Below are 12,200 nucleotides of genomic sequence, written 5' to 3' on the forward strand. Positions count from 1 at the left end.
GCAAGTTATTATTCATAAGTCAAACATTTGGGGGCCCCTAGATGGCTCAGTTGGTTGAGCATCTGATTCTTGGTTCTGGCTCAGGTCATGATCCCAGAGTCGTGGGACTGAGCGCCGTTGGGCTCTGTGCTAGGCTCCGAGCTGAACGTGGAGCCTGCTTCAGATTCATTCATTCTCTCCCCCCTCTCTCTCTCTCTCTCTTCCTCCTTCTGCCACTCTCCCCCACTTGCATGCTGTCTGTAAAATAAAAAATAAAATAAAGTCAAACATTTCTTCTCCATTTGCAAGAGAAAATTATATTCTTTCATCAAAATCTAGTATATGTTATTTTTAAAAATAATATGCCTATCATTGAATGGCTGAGTTCACCTACATATTTGAGCTAACATATCAAACAAAGAAAACAGGCTTGGCTGCAAAGTCAATGAAAGTCAAATAAAAAGCCAAACTAAACAGATGAGACACCATGCCCTGAAGATCAACAAAGAAGATCATTGTTAGGTGAGGAGGGTTTAACAACCAGCAAGGAGGATTTGCTGTGCCCATCATAAACACAAAGCAACTCATTTAAGCTACTTAAATATAAATCCCACTTCAGGACTGATGGGTAGTTGCTTGCATACACAACTGGATTTTTTCTTTATGATACTGTATTAGAGTTAAACTCCATGAGACTTATATGAATATCTTAGAGGTATTTTTGAAATGTCTGGTAATAACAATAGTGGTAACAAATTGGTAGCTTTGTATCAGTAATTTTTAAAAATAGAGTGCTCTCATGGCATGCCTGGGTGGGTCAGTCAGTTGAACATCCGACTTGATTTTGGTTCAGGTCATACTCCCAAGGTCATGGGATTGAGCCCTATGTCAGGCTCCATGCTGAGCATGGAGCCTGCTTAAGATTCTCTCTCTCCCTCTCTCTCTCTCCCTCTGCCCATCCCTGCTCATGTGCACATGTCCTCACTTTCTCTAAAATAAATAAAAATGTAAAAATTTGTTTAAATAAATAAATAGATAAAATAAAATAGAGTGCTCTCTACAAATATAAGTGTGATGGTGATTATGATGACTAGGATTAAGATCATAATGAATTATTTGTTTTAAAACAATCATCATTCCAATACATCCCTTCTAAAATGATACTACAGTTTTTGAACACTGGGCATTACCTAGTCTGGTCTAGAGTACCCAAGAGTCCATAATGTATCTATATTTGTCCTTTCTGAGATTTTATCAGCATCCATTATGAATCTTCCTGCAAGGTATTATAATTATATACCTGGAAAACTCATGAGACTCAACTAGAAAAGCTATTTAGCAAAGTAGTGGGGCACAAAATTAATATACAAAATAAAAACAACAAACAGTATAAATATATAATGGAAGAAAGTACTCATTTTAAAAAGAAAAGAAGATTAAAGGCAGGGGAATAAACTTAATAAGAAGTGTTAAAATCCTACTGGAGGACACACAAGAAATTCTGCACGGAGTGAAGATGTATCTAGTTGGCAGAGTTAACATTAAAAAATGTCAATTCTTTCTGAGTTCATTTATAATTTAAACAAGAGCACAAAAAGCAAAATATTGACAGTGAGTTTTTTGAAACTAGGCAAAGTGATCATGACGTTTTGTGGAAAAATTATCAAAAATGGGAAGGAAAACTGGGGGAGGGAAAGGGCAATGAGGGGAAATTATCAAATGTCTTACAAAAACATAAGCATAAAACCTGAACACATCACAGTGGTATCAGTTCATCATTAGACAAACTGACCAACACAATATTATACAAAGCCCAGGAATAATTCCAAATGCATACTACAATTCGCCACATGAAAAAGATAGCATTTCAAATCAGTGGAGAAAAGATAAACACTTCAATAAATGGTGATAGAATATCTGAAGAAAAGATGTTGGACTCATACGTCATACCATACTCTAGCAAGGTAGCAGAACCAGGATAAATTTCAAACGAATTGAAGATATACATACAAAATAATGAAAGCACGTGAGTATTAGAAGAAAGCACAGGAAGTTCCTTTCTAACATTTCAGTGGAGAAGGTTTTTTCTGACTCAAACTCTAGAATCCATAAAATAAAATAAAATAAAATAAAATAAAATAAAATAAAATAAAATAAAATAAAATAAATTTAACAACATATGAAACTATAAACAAAGTCAAAAGATAAATGACACAATGAGAAACTTATGTCATAGACAAATACCAACCTCCCTAACATATGAAGAGCTACTAGAAACCATTAAAAGGCTAATCACATACTAGAAAAATAGGAATACACATAAAGATATGTCACATGACATACATGTCATAGAAAAAATCGAAATGGCTTATAAACATAAACAGATGATCAAGTCCACTGGTAATAAAAGAAATAAATGTTAAAACTACACTGATATATCAGCTTCCAGTTTGGTAATGGTCTAAGAGCTTGATAACACATTTTGTTGTTTTTAGGAAGACAGCCCTCCTCATACATTAGGGAGAATTGAAAGTGGCACAACTCTGATGGAAAGACATTTTCAAGGTTTATTAAAACTGCACATACATCACACTTTCAGGAATTTATCCTGCAGATATACTTGCCCATTTGTGAAATGACATTATGTGTAATGTTATCTAGGTCAGTATTGCTTGAAATATAAAACTGGAAACACCTCACATGCCCATCAATAGGAGACTAGTTAAAAAGTTCTTGAACATTTACAGAGTGAAGTACTACACAGTGGTTTAAAAAACTGAGGAAGCTCTCTGGTATTGATCATTAAGATGTATATTTAAAAGTGAAAAAAATGATATAAGCCAGTGTATATTATGTGCTATTTTTTATAAAAAGAGGAAGAATACAACTATATATTGATATTTTCTGGTCAAATCATAAAGAAATCTGTTAAGAATAATCTGTCAAGAATATATAAGAATTAATTATGGCTGTGTGTGTGTGTGCAAAAGAGAGCTGTGTAAACGGTGGACAGGACAAGAGGAAAAGTTTTCACTATATGCCTTTTTACATTTTTTGAAAATTTTGCACTATGTGAATATATGACATTTTAGTGGGGGGGGGGGGTGGGGAGGGAAGACCGTGCTTGCCAGGAGGAGCTGTTCCTTTACAGCCCTAGTCACCAGCAAGTCACTTGCTGCTGGGGAGAGTGGGAAGTCAATTAAGACTAGCTTTTTCATTGCCAAAGAATCCTTTCTATTAAAAAGTACACATGAAAGCCACACTTTGGAAAAAGAACCAAGAAAAATACTTTTTTGTTTTTTTACTTTTTTTGTTGTTTTTTTGAAGATAAAAGGAATTTGGCCCCAAACAGTGGGTCCTTCTTTAAGTCTCTTCTTTGTAACCCTTTTCAAGCACACACAAACACACCATTCAGCATTGTCCTTGTCATAGTACATGTGTCTGCTTTAACAAAGTATCACAGATTGGGTGGCTTATAAACAACAGAAATTTATTTCTCACAGTTCTGGAGGATGGAAGTCTGAGCTCAGAGTGCCAGCAGGGTTGGTGAGGACCGTCTTCCATGTCTCAGACTTCCGATTGTATCCTCACATGCTGGAAGAAGCTAGGGAACTCTCTGGAACCTCTTGTAGGCTGAATTTTTCTCTACTTTTGTTGATTTTGCCATTAATCTTTGAAATCCCTCAATTTTGTCTACAAAATTGTTTTAGTACAAGTCTGTCAAATGAAAAGTAGAGTGGAAGGATTATCTTTCAAAATAAATTTTTGGGAATTTCTTTGAAGTTAAACCTCACCTTGTATTTGTCATCTCTGATTTTACACTTTGTTTTCAGACTAACATTTTATCAACTTTCAAGTCATTTCTCTCGCCATTCCAGGATATTAGCAAACCACTTAATTCAGCTCCCTGTGAGTCTGACAATATGCTCTGAATCTTTTATCCAGGACATCAATAAAGATATGAAGAAAATTATCCTCATAGCATGTTTCCACTAATTGTCACTTGATTCACCTCATCTAGAAACACAACCATGTCTAACTACTCTTTGTTGTAACTTTGTCAAACTGTTTGATTATCCAGAAGTGATATAAACCAGACCTCACTGTTATAGTTGTTTGAAGGCTTCTTCTCCTCTTCTTGTAGATGCTGCAGATATCCCCAGGCCCAACCTGCCTGGATTGAAACTGATTCAATTTTGTCCAGAGGTTCACTGAAGAATACAATGCAGGATAATTATAACAACACTAGTGTGGTGAAAGAAAAGTAACTTCAATAGTCTAGAATCCCCTTTAGCCATTGAGAATTTATAAGACATTTTATGCCATAACTTGCCTTATATGGTAAAGATAATACAAAAGAGATACTCCTGGAATTAGAAGAACTATATTCAGTTTGTTCGTTTTTCTTTTTCTACCCCTAATTTTTTTTTTTTTAACCGTGTTTAATTTGGTTTCAGGACTGGATTTAGAATAAAGAGCAGATTGTTCATGGGGAATAATAATTCATGAGAAAGCAATATTAATACAATATAGTGACCAAAAACATTTCTTCTAAAAATACCCAGCTGAATGGCTCAGTTTGGTTAAGCATCTGACTTGGGCTCAGGTCATGATCTTATGGTTTCTGAGTTTGAGCCCCACATGGGGCTCTCTGCTGTCAGCTGCTTTAGATCCTCTGTTTCCCTCTCTCTCTGACCCTCCCCCACTCACACACATATACTCGCTCTCTCTCAAAAATAAATAAACATTTACAAAATAAATTTAAAAAATTAAAAATAACAAACATAAGCAGACTATGACAATTGTAGAAGTTGGGTGATGGATACCTGAGAGTTCAATATAATATTCCTCTACTTTGGTATATTTCAAACATGTTCCATAACAAAATATTAAAATAAGTAGACATTAAAGTATATTCTTAGTCTCTTTTGCTGTGGTGCATTTTATCAGATAGCCTCTAAATTACTCTTGGCCTCATCCCCCAAATTGGATCTATGTCCAGAGACAGAGATGAAAGTATAATTGAAGAAAATGTGCTATTATTTTACTGTATTTATTTCTTTTTTAAGTTTTTTTAATGCTCATTTATTTTTGAGAGAGACAGAGTGTGAGCAGGTGAGGGGCAGGGAGAGAGGGAGACACAGAATCTGAAGCAGGCTCCAAGCACAGAGCCCCACACCGGGCTCAAACTCACAAAATGAGAGATCATGACCCGAGCTGAAATTGGACGTTTAACTGACTGAGCCACCCAGGCGCCCCAATTTTTCTGTATTTAATACGATTAGAAAAGTAGAGAGATAGCAAAGTGATGGCATCCCTGAATGCTGGAAGAGAGGGCTACTGAGGTGGGTCAACGAACTTGTTTATATGTTTAGAGGGGACCCGGTGTGGATTAGACAAGGTGCTACAAGGAAATAAGGTTTTCAAGGAACTGTGGGTCTGGATGGTAAAAAAGAACATGAGAAAAGAAGGGAAAGAACAAACGTAGGAACAGCTGATAATGGAAAGCTGAACTCAGGCAATCTCTGCATATATCACATACCCAGAATAAAGGAAAGAAGGTTGATCGTGGGATTTTCTGTGGGTTCAATCCCAAAGACCTCACACAAGGTTAATACTCAGATGCCTACAAGAACTGTAGCTTTAGCCCAAAACTGATCCAGCCAGAAAAAGACCCTGCCTTCAAGGATAAAGTTTTCTAAAAAAAAAAAAAAAAAAAAGGTGGGGGCGCTTATCTGCCCTTGGCTTGAGGATGGAAGCAGTCTGAACTAGGAAGAAAGGCAGTGATTTCGATGGTTTGGACTCAAGGAGAGAGCATCAAATGAAAAGAACTGAGCTGGCCTAGGAGAGAAGGGTTACTGTTTTCAGGCTGTTCTGAGTTGATGAAGCAATGTACCCCAGTAACTCACCTCATCCATCTATAGCTTTTCCTGAAGCCCAAGAGGAAAGTAATATTAGTTGTGGGACTCAACAGATTCCGTGTACTGTATCTTGGTTGGATATAAGGGGAAAGGTGTGCTCCAGGGAGGTAAAAAGGGTATGACGCTGTAGAGAGATATTTGAAAGAAAAATCGCCCCTCTCCCCCACTTGAGTCTTCAAGTGGTTGAGAAGTTAAGTTTTTTGCTCAAGATGAGGGGCAGAGAAAATCCAACTAAAGTTGCTTTCTGTTTGGGATCTGGAGTGGCATTTCATCAGCTATTTAGAACTTAATTGCAAAAGAATAAATAAATATTCCAAGCCCCTTATTCTCTTTATAAATGGCACTTTCTCACTTGTGTGCTATTCTTCATTTGCATGAAAAGCAAATTAAGGCTTTCTACTAACTATTCACAAATACACAGCAGCTTTGTGGGCCCTGCTTTATTTATTATTCTCATTTGTGATCCCAGGATTTATGTTGAGAGTATACTTATTAAACTAGCCAAAGATGCAAAGTTAGCTGGCATGCCTATTACTTAAGAAAACACATCTTCACAAATCAAATACCTTTAATTCAGGGAACAAATGCAGATTAAATCACCTAAGTAAAAGAAATAGATGCGGGGCGCCTGGGTGGCGCAGTCGGTTAAGCGTCCGACTTCAGCCAGGTCACGATCTCGCGGTCCGTGAGTTCGAGCCCCGCGTCAGGCTCTGGGCTGATGGCTCAGAGCCTGGAGCCTGTTTCCGATTCTGTGTCTCCCTCTCTCTCTGCCCCTTCCCCGTTCATGCTCTGTCTTTCTCTGTCCCAAAAATAAATAAACGTTGAAAAGAAATAGATGCTAGAAATTTACATAAACATGGCAGAATATTATATAGTAATCATGATATATCAAAAACAATAAAAACAATAAAATCTTTGTATTAACATTGACCAGGTCTTAACCAGAGTACTGTTTTCTAGAATAAAGCTTCATAGCATAGATGAAATGACAAGACAAGGATATTTTCTGATAGGGAGAAGTTCAACAAATACGCAAATGTTTAAGAAACGATAGGAGGAAAGCCTAAATGAAGTAGGGAAATGATCACTAATGTGAAGATGGTTTTTAATATTCCTCAGATATTTAGAAAGGAATCATAGACTGTGATCAATCATTCTATATTTGAGTAGAAGTCAGGGAAACAACAGGCTGCAGAATAGAAACTTAGTATAATAAGGGATGAGCTCCTATCATAAAAAGTATGTGATATCTAATGAGTGAGCATTATGAAATCTCTCAAAATATATGTTTAAATTAGATGATAAATACTCTTGTATCTCACAGAGACTCTTAAAAGAGGAAGTTCAGAATTCTGTCTGTTTCTAGAATCTTGGGATTATCTAGAGATTCCAGAATTAATATCATACTTTAAGAACTGATTTAAGAGAATTTTAGAAAGTTCTGAAACCATTGACACACATCCAATTTTTATAAGTTGGTGTCGAGCAACTCTGAAGACTGTAGGTGTGGTAAAGAAGCATAATAATCTAAGAGTCAGACACATAAGGTATCAATCCTCAGTCTATTATTCACAGATTTTGATTCTTCATCTGAGTGTCCTCATTTGGAAAATATAACACTTGACCTCCAACTTCAATAGCTATACAGATGACAAGATAATATATGCGAAAGCAGTTTAAGAATCATAGCGCTTTGTAGACATATATGCTTCTGTTAATTAGAAGAAACAATAATATTAGAAACAAATCATTCCTATGTCTGTATGGTACACATTTGACTCTCTTAACCACAAATATGAGAACTTACACTCCTCACATAACACTCTGCAAGGGAATCTATATCCAAGAATAAAAGAAGGGACTGAGGTTAACCATTTACTTTTGTTTGTTTTTAAAGTGTTTTTTTTTCAAAGAGTATACATTCATACCATAAAGTTCATATAGTGTATTGCTCAAAGAATTTTAGTAAATAAATTCACTCGTGTAACCACCATCCAGGTCAAGATATGGAACATTACCAACATCCTACAATATTTTCTCATGTTCTATTCCAGTTAACCATCCTAAAGATAACTAATATTCTCACTTTCATCACTACAGACTCATTTTAACTGTTTTGGGAAGGTCACATAAATAAAACCAAGCAATAGGTACTCTTTCTGTCTGGCTTCTTTGGCTCAATGTCATTTCTGGGAGATTCGTCAAGGTGGTTGCATGAAACAGTAGTCATTACTTTTATTGCTGTATACTACTTTACTTCAACAAAATCTCAAAACAAAGGCACTTCTGGAATGGCAGAGTAAAGATTTCTGATTTTCTTCTATAAAAGCAATAAGAACATTCATAAAAATTGTCAAAATTAACTTTTTCTGACTTCTAGAAATAAAGCAAAGACTTGCACAATCTAAAGAGCATTTATTCAAGAAAAATAACCAAATTTTGGTGAAAACAGCAAGCTTTGCAGCATTTTAACTTGCCCTGTTCTGGTTACCCTCTCCTCAGGTCTATTGTAACCTTGAAACCCAGCAGCCTTACACCATAGTAGCTATGAAAATCACCCAAGTAGACAATGAAGGGGAGAGAATGAGTTTGGAGCTCCCAAAAAATCCCCAGTAAATTGTCACTATTTGACCCATCCAGCAACTCCCTGGAACAGCCGCCATTCATAATATTTGCCTTTATTTTACCTGCACTAGGGTTTGCTAGGTGAAGAGGTCTCTATCCCCAAGGCATTGTCCAAAACAGTTAGTGGTAATTGTTTAACATCACAGCTACCTAAAACAGAAATAAATATCACTTGACAAAAACTTAAAAGGGAAATCTGGGGGTGCCTGGGTGGCTCAGTCAGTTGAGTGAGCTGAAGCTCAAGTCATGATCTCATGGTTTGTGAGTTCGACCCCACACTGGGCTTGCTGCTGTCAGCGCAAAGCCTGCTTCAGATCCTCTGTCACACTCTCTCTCTGCCCTTCCCCCGTTCTCTCTGTCTCTCAAAAATGAATAATTTTTTTTAAAGGGAAATCTGGGAATCAGCTATGCACAGTGGGCTTTGAAAAGCTCCAAAATATTTCTAGGGATCTAGAAGGCCACACGGTGGTGTAGGGTTGTATGCATCTCTCAGAAAAAGTAAAAGGCCCTATTTCTCATTTCTAGCCCAACCTGAGACCCAGTGCAAACAGGAAGTGAAGGCTAAGGCAGACTTATAAGATGCCAGAGCACTGAAGGCATACTCAACACAAACACACACAGAGTCTCTTGGCAAAATCTTGGACACTTATTGTTTCAAGACTTATAAAAAAGTCATCCTGCAATTATTAGCTGACCACTAAGCTCACCAAGCAGAGACGTCAATATATATATATACATATATATATATATATAAAACAAAAAATATTAATTTTACAGAATTAGTCTAGGAAAGTCACTAAAAACAACAACAACAACAAATAGCAACAACAATAACCCCTGTGGTATGAAGGTACCACATTATATTGCATAAAAATTTCAGTTTACAACAACAAAAAATAATTACAAGACTTGCTAAGACACAGGAAGTTATGGCCCATATACAGTGGAAAAAGCAGTTAATACATACTACCCCTGAGGAATCTTAGATGTTAAGCTTACTAGGCAAATAATTAAAATCAGCTACTATAAACATGTTTAAAGAGCTAAAGGAAATCATAGCTAAGGAATTAAAGAGAAATATGAGAAAGATGACTTAGAGAATATCAGGGTGCCTGGGAGGATCAGTAGGTTAAGCATTCGACTTTGGTTCAGGTCATGATGTCAGGTTTGTGAGTTCAAGACCCACATCAGGCTCCATGCTAACAGCTCAGACTCTGGAGCCTGCTTCAAATTCTGTCTCTGTCTCTCTCTCTCTGCTCCTCCCTTGTTCATGCTCACTCTTTCTCTGTCAAAAATAAACATTAAAAAAATAGAATAAAGAATATCAACTATATATATACACATATACATATATACACATATATACAATATATGTATATATATGTATATGTATACATATTTATATATATAAATATAAGTATATATTTATATATAAGTATATAAATATAAGTATGTATATAAATATATATATAAATAAATAAATAAATTTTGAGCTGGCAAAAGTAGAATTAGCAAACTTGAATATAGGTCAATAGAGACTATCCAGTCTGAGAAACAGAAAGATTTGGGGGGCGGGGGGGAAAGAACAGACCCTCACAGATTTGCAGAACATCATCAGAAGTACCAGTATATGCATAATGGGAGTCTCAGAAGAAAAGAGAGAGAAAGAGACAGAAGAATATTTGAAGAAACAGTGGACAGACATTTCTCAAATTTGATGAAAAACATTAATCTGTAGATCCAGGAAGTTCAACAAACTCAAAGTATGATGAACATAAAGAGATCCATTCTCTTACATATATAAATGATAGTCACACTTCAAAAGACAGAGTAAAAATGCATTTTTGTGTGTAATGCTTTTCTTCTTTTATATGAATTAAAAGATACATGCATGAATTATAAAACTTTGTTAATGGACATTAATACATAAGAATATAATTTATATGATAATAATAACACCAAAAATGGGGAGCAGAAAGGAACTAAAGCAAAGTTTTTGTATATTATTGTAATTAGGTTGGTATTAATCTGAAGTAGATTGTTTTAAGATAGCATGTTAATTGCAATTCCCATGGAAACCACTAAGAAAATTAACTCCAATAATATAATAGAAGAAACAACAAGAGAATTAAAATTGTACACTGGAAAATATCTAACACGGAAGAATGCAGTGATTGAGAAGGAAAAAAACATAATACATAGAACACAAATAACAAAATGATAAAAGTCCTACCTTACCAGCAATTACATTAAATGTGAAAAGATTAAGCACTTGAATCAAAAGATGGAGATTGGCAAAATGTATTTTGAAAAAATGACCCAACTGTATGCTGGCTATAAAAGACACACATTTGACTTAAGAAGCAAAGAGTTTGAAAGTAAAAGAATGGGGAAGAGTCTCTTTGGTTATTGTAATAGAGACCCAGTAACTAAAAGAGACCTAAAATAGGTATAATGGTCTCAAACAAAACAGACTTTAAAACAAAACTGATGACTTGGGTCAAAGAAGGGCATTTTATAATAAAAAGTGGGTCAATTCATCAGGATGGCATATCAATTCTAAATACATATGCACCTAGCAGCAGAACTCCAAAGTATGCAAAGTAAAAGTTTACAGAATTGAATAAATGGACAATTAAAAAATAACAGTGAGACATCAATGCCCCATGTCTAATAATGGATAGAACATAAAGAGAGAAGACCAAGAAGAAAATATAAAAGTGTATCACCAATATAAGCCAACTAGACCTAACAAACATCTATAGGACAGTTTACCCAACAGCAACAGAATTCACATTCTTTCCAAGTGCTCATGGAATAATTCTCCAGGATAGGCCATATGTTAGACCATATAACAAGCTGCAATAAATGTAAAATAATTGAAATCAGACAATGTATGTTCTCCAACATCAATGGATTGATATTAAAAATCAATAACAGAAGGTAATCTTGTATGTCAAGTATACTTCACTAAATAAATACCAAAAAAATTAACATAAAATAATTTTGAGACATTTACAAATATGTGGAAATTAAACAACACTTTTCTAAACACCAAAGGGTGAAAAAAATCACAGGGGAAATTAGAATATATTTATTTTATAATCATGTACATATTTTAATATTGTGTTATTAGGTATATTTAAATTTGTTTATATTCCGGTTGATTCTTCATTATTCGGAAACACTGTTTTTCTATAGTAATACTTTTTGCTTTAGAGTTTGCTTTGCCTGATATGAGTACAGCTACACCATTTTCCTTTGGTTATTATCATTTCACATTATATCTTTCATATTATTACTTCTAATCTTCAATAGTCCTTATATATAAGGCATATCTTTCATGAGCAGTATATGGTTGGTTATTGTTTCTCTGTCCACTTTGACCATCTTTGTCATTTAATTGGAATATTAATCCAAGTACTTAAGTGTAATTATTGATGTATTTAGGTTTAAATCTACCTTTTTTTACTATATATTTCCTATTGTATCATCTTCTTTTGGATTAATCAAATGTTAATTATACCATTTGCCCCATGTTAGCTTGTTAGTGATATATATATGTGTTAGCTTGTTAGTGATATATTTTTTTTATTTTATTAGTCACCCTAAAATAAGAAATGCCAAGATTCATTCTTTGTTCATTGCATTCTACTTTAAGTTTGTGCTTTTATG

The 12,200-nt window shown here is 34.9% G+C and overlaps 1 long non-coding RNA gene across 1 annotated transcript; it reads right to left on the reverse strand.

Moving 5' to 3' along the window:
• Positions 1-2,523: 2,523 nt before the first annotated feature.
• Positions 2,524-8,791, reverse strand: LOC111561641. The gene is made up of 3 exons (XR_006583197.1): positions 8,588-8,791; positions 4,079-4,190; positions 2,524-3,696 (listed from the first exon to the last, which is right to left on the reverse strand). It is a non-coding gene; the product is annotated as an uncharacterized LOC111561641 (long non-coding RNA).
• Positions 8,792-12,200: the final 3,409 nt, after the last annotated feature.

Source organism: Felis catus, chromosome C1 (assembly GCF_018350175.1).
Source record: "Felis catus isolate Fca126 chromosome C1, F.catus_Fca126_mat1.0, whole genome shotgun sequence".
Taxonomy (NCBI): domain Eukaryota; kingdom Metazoa; phylum Chordata; class Mammalia; order Carnivora; family Felidae; genus Felis; species Felis catus.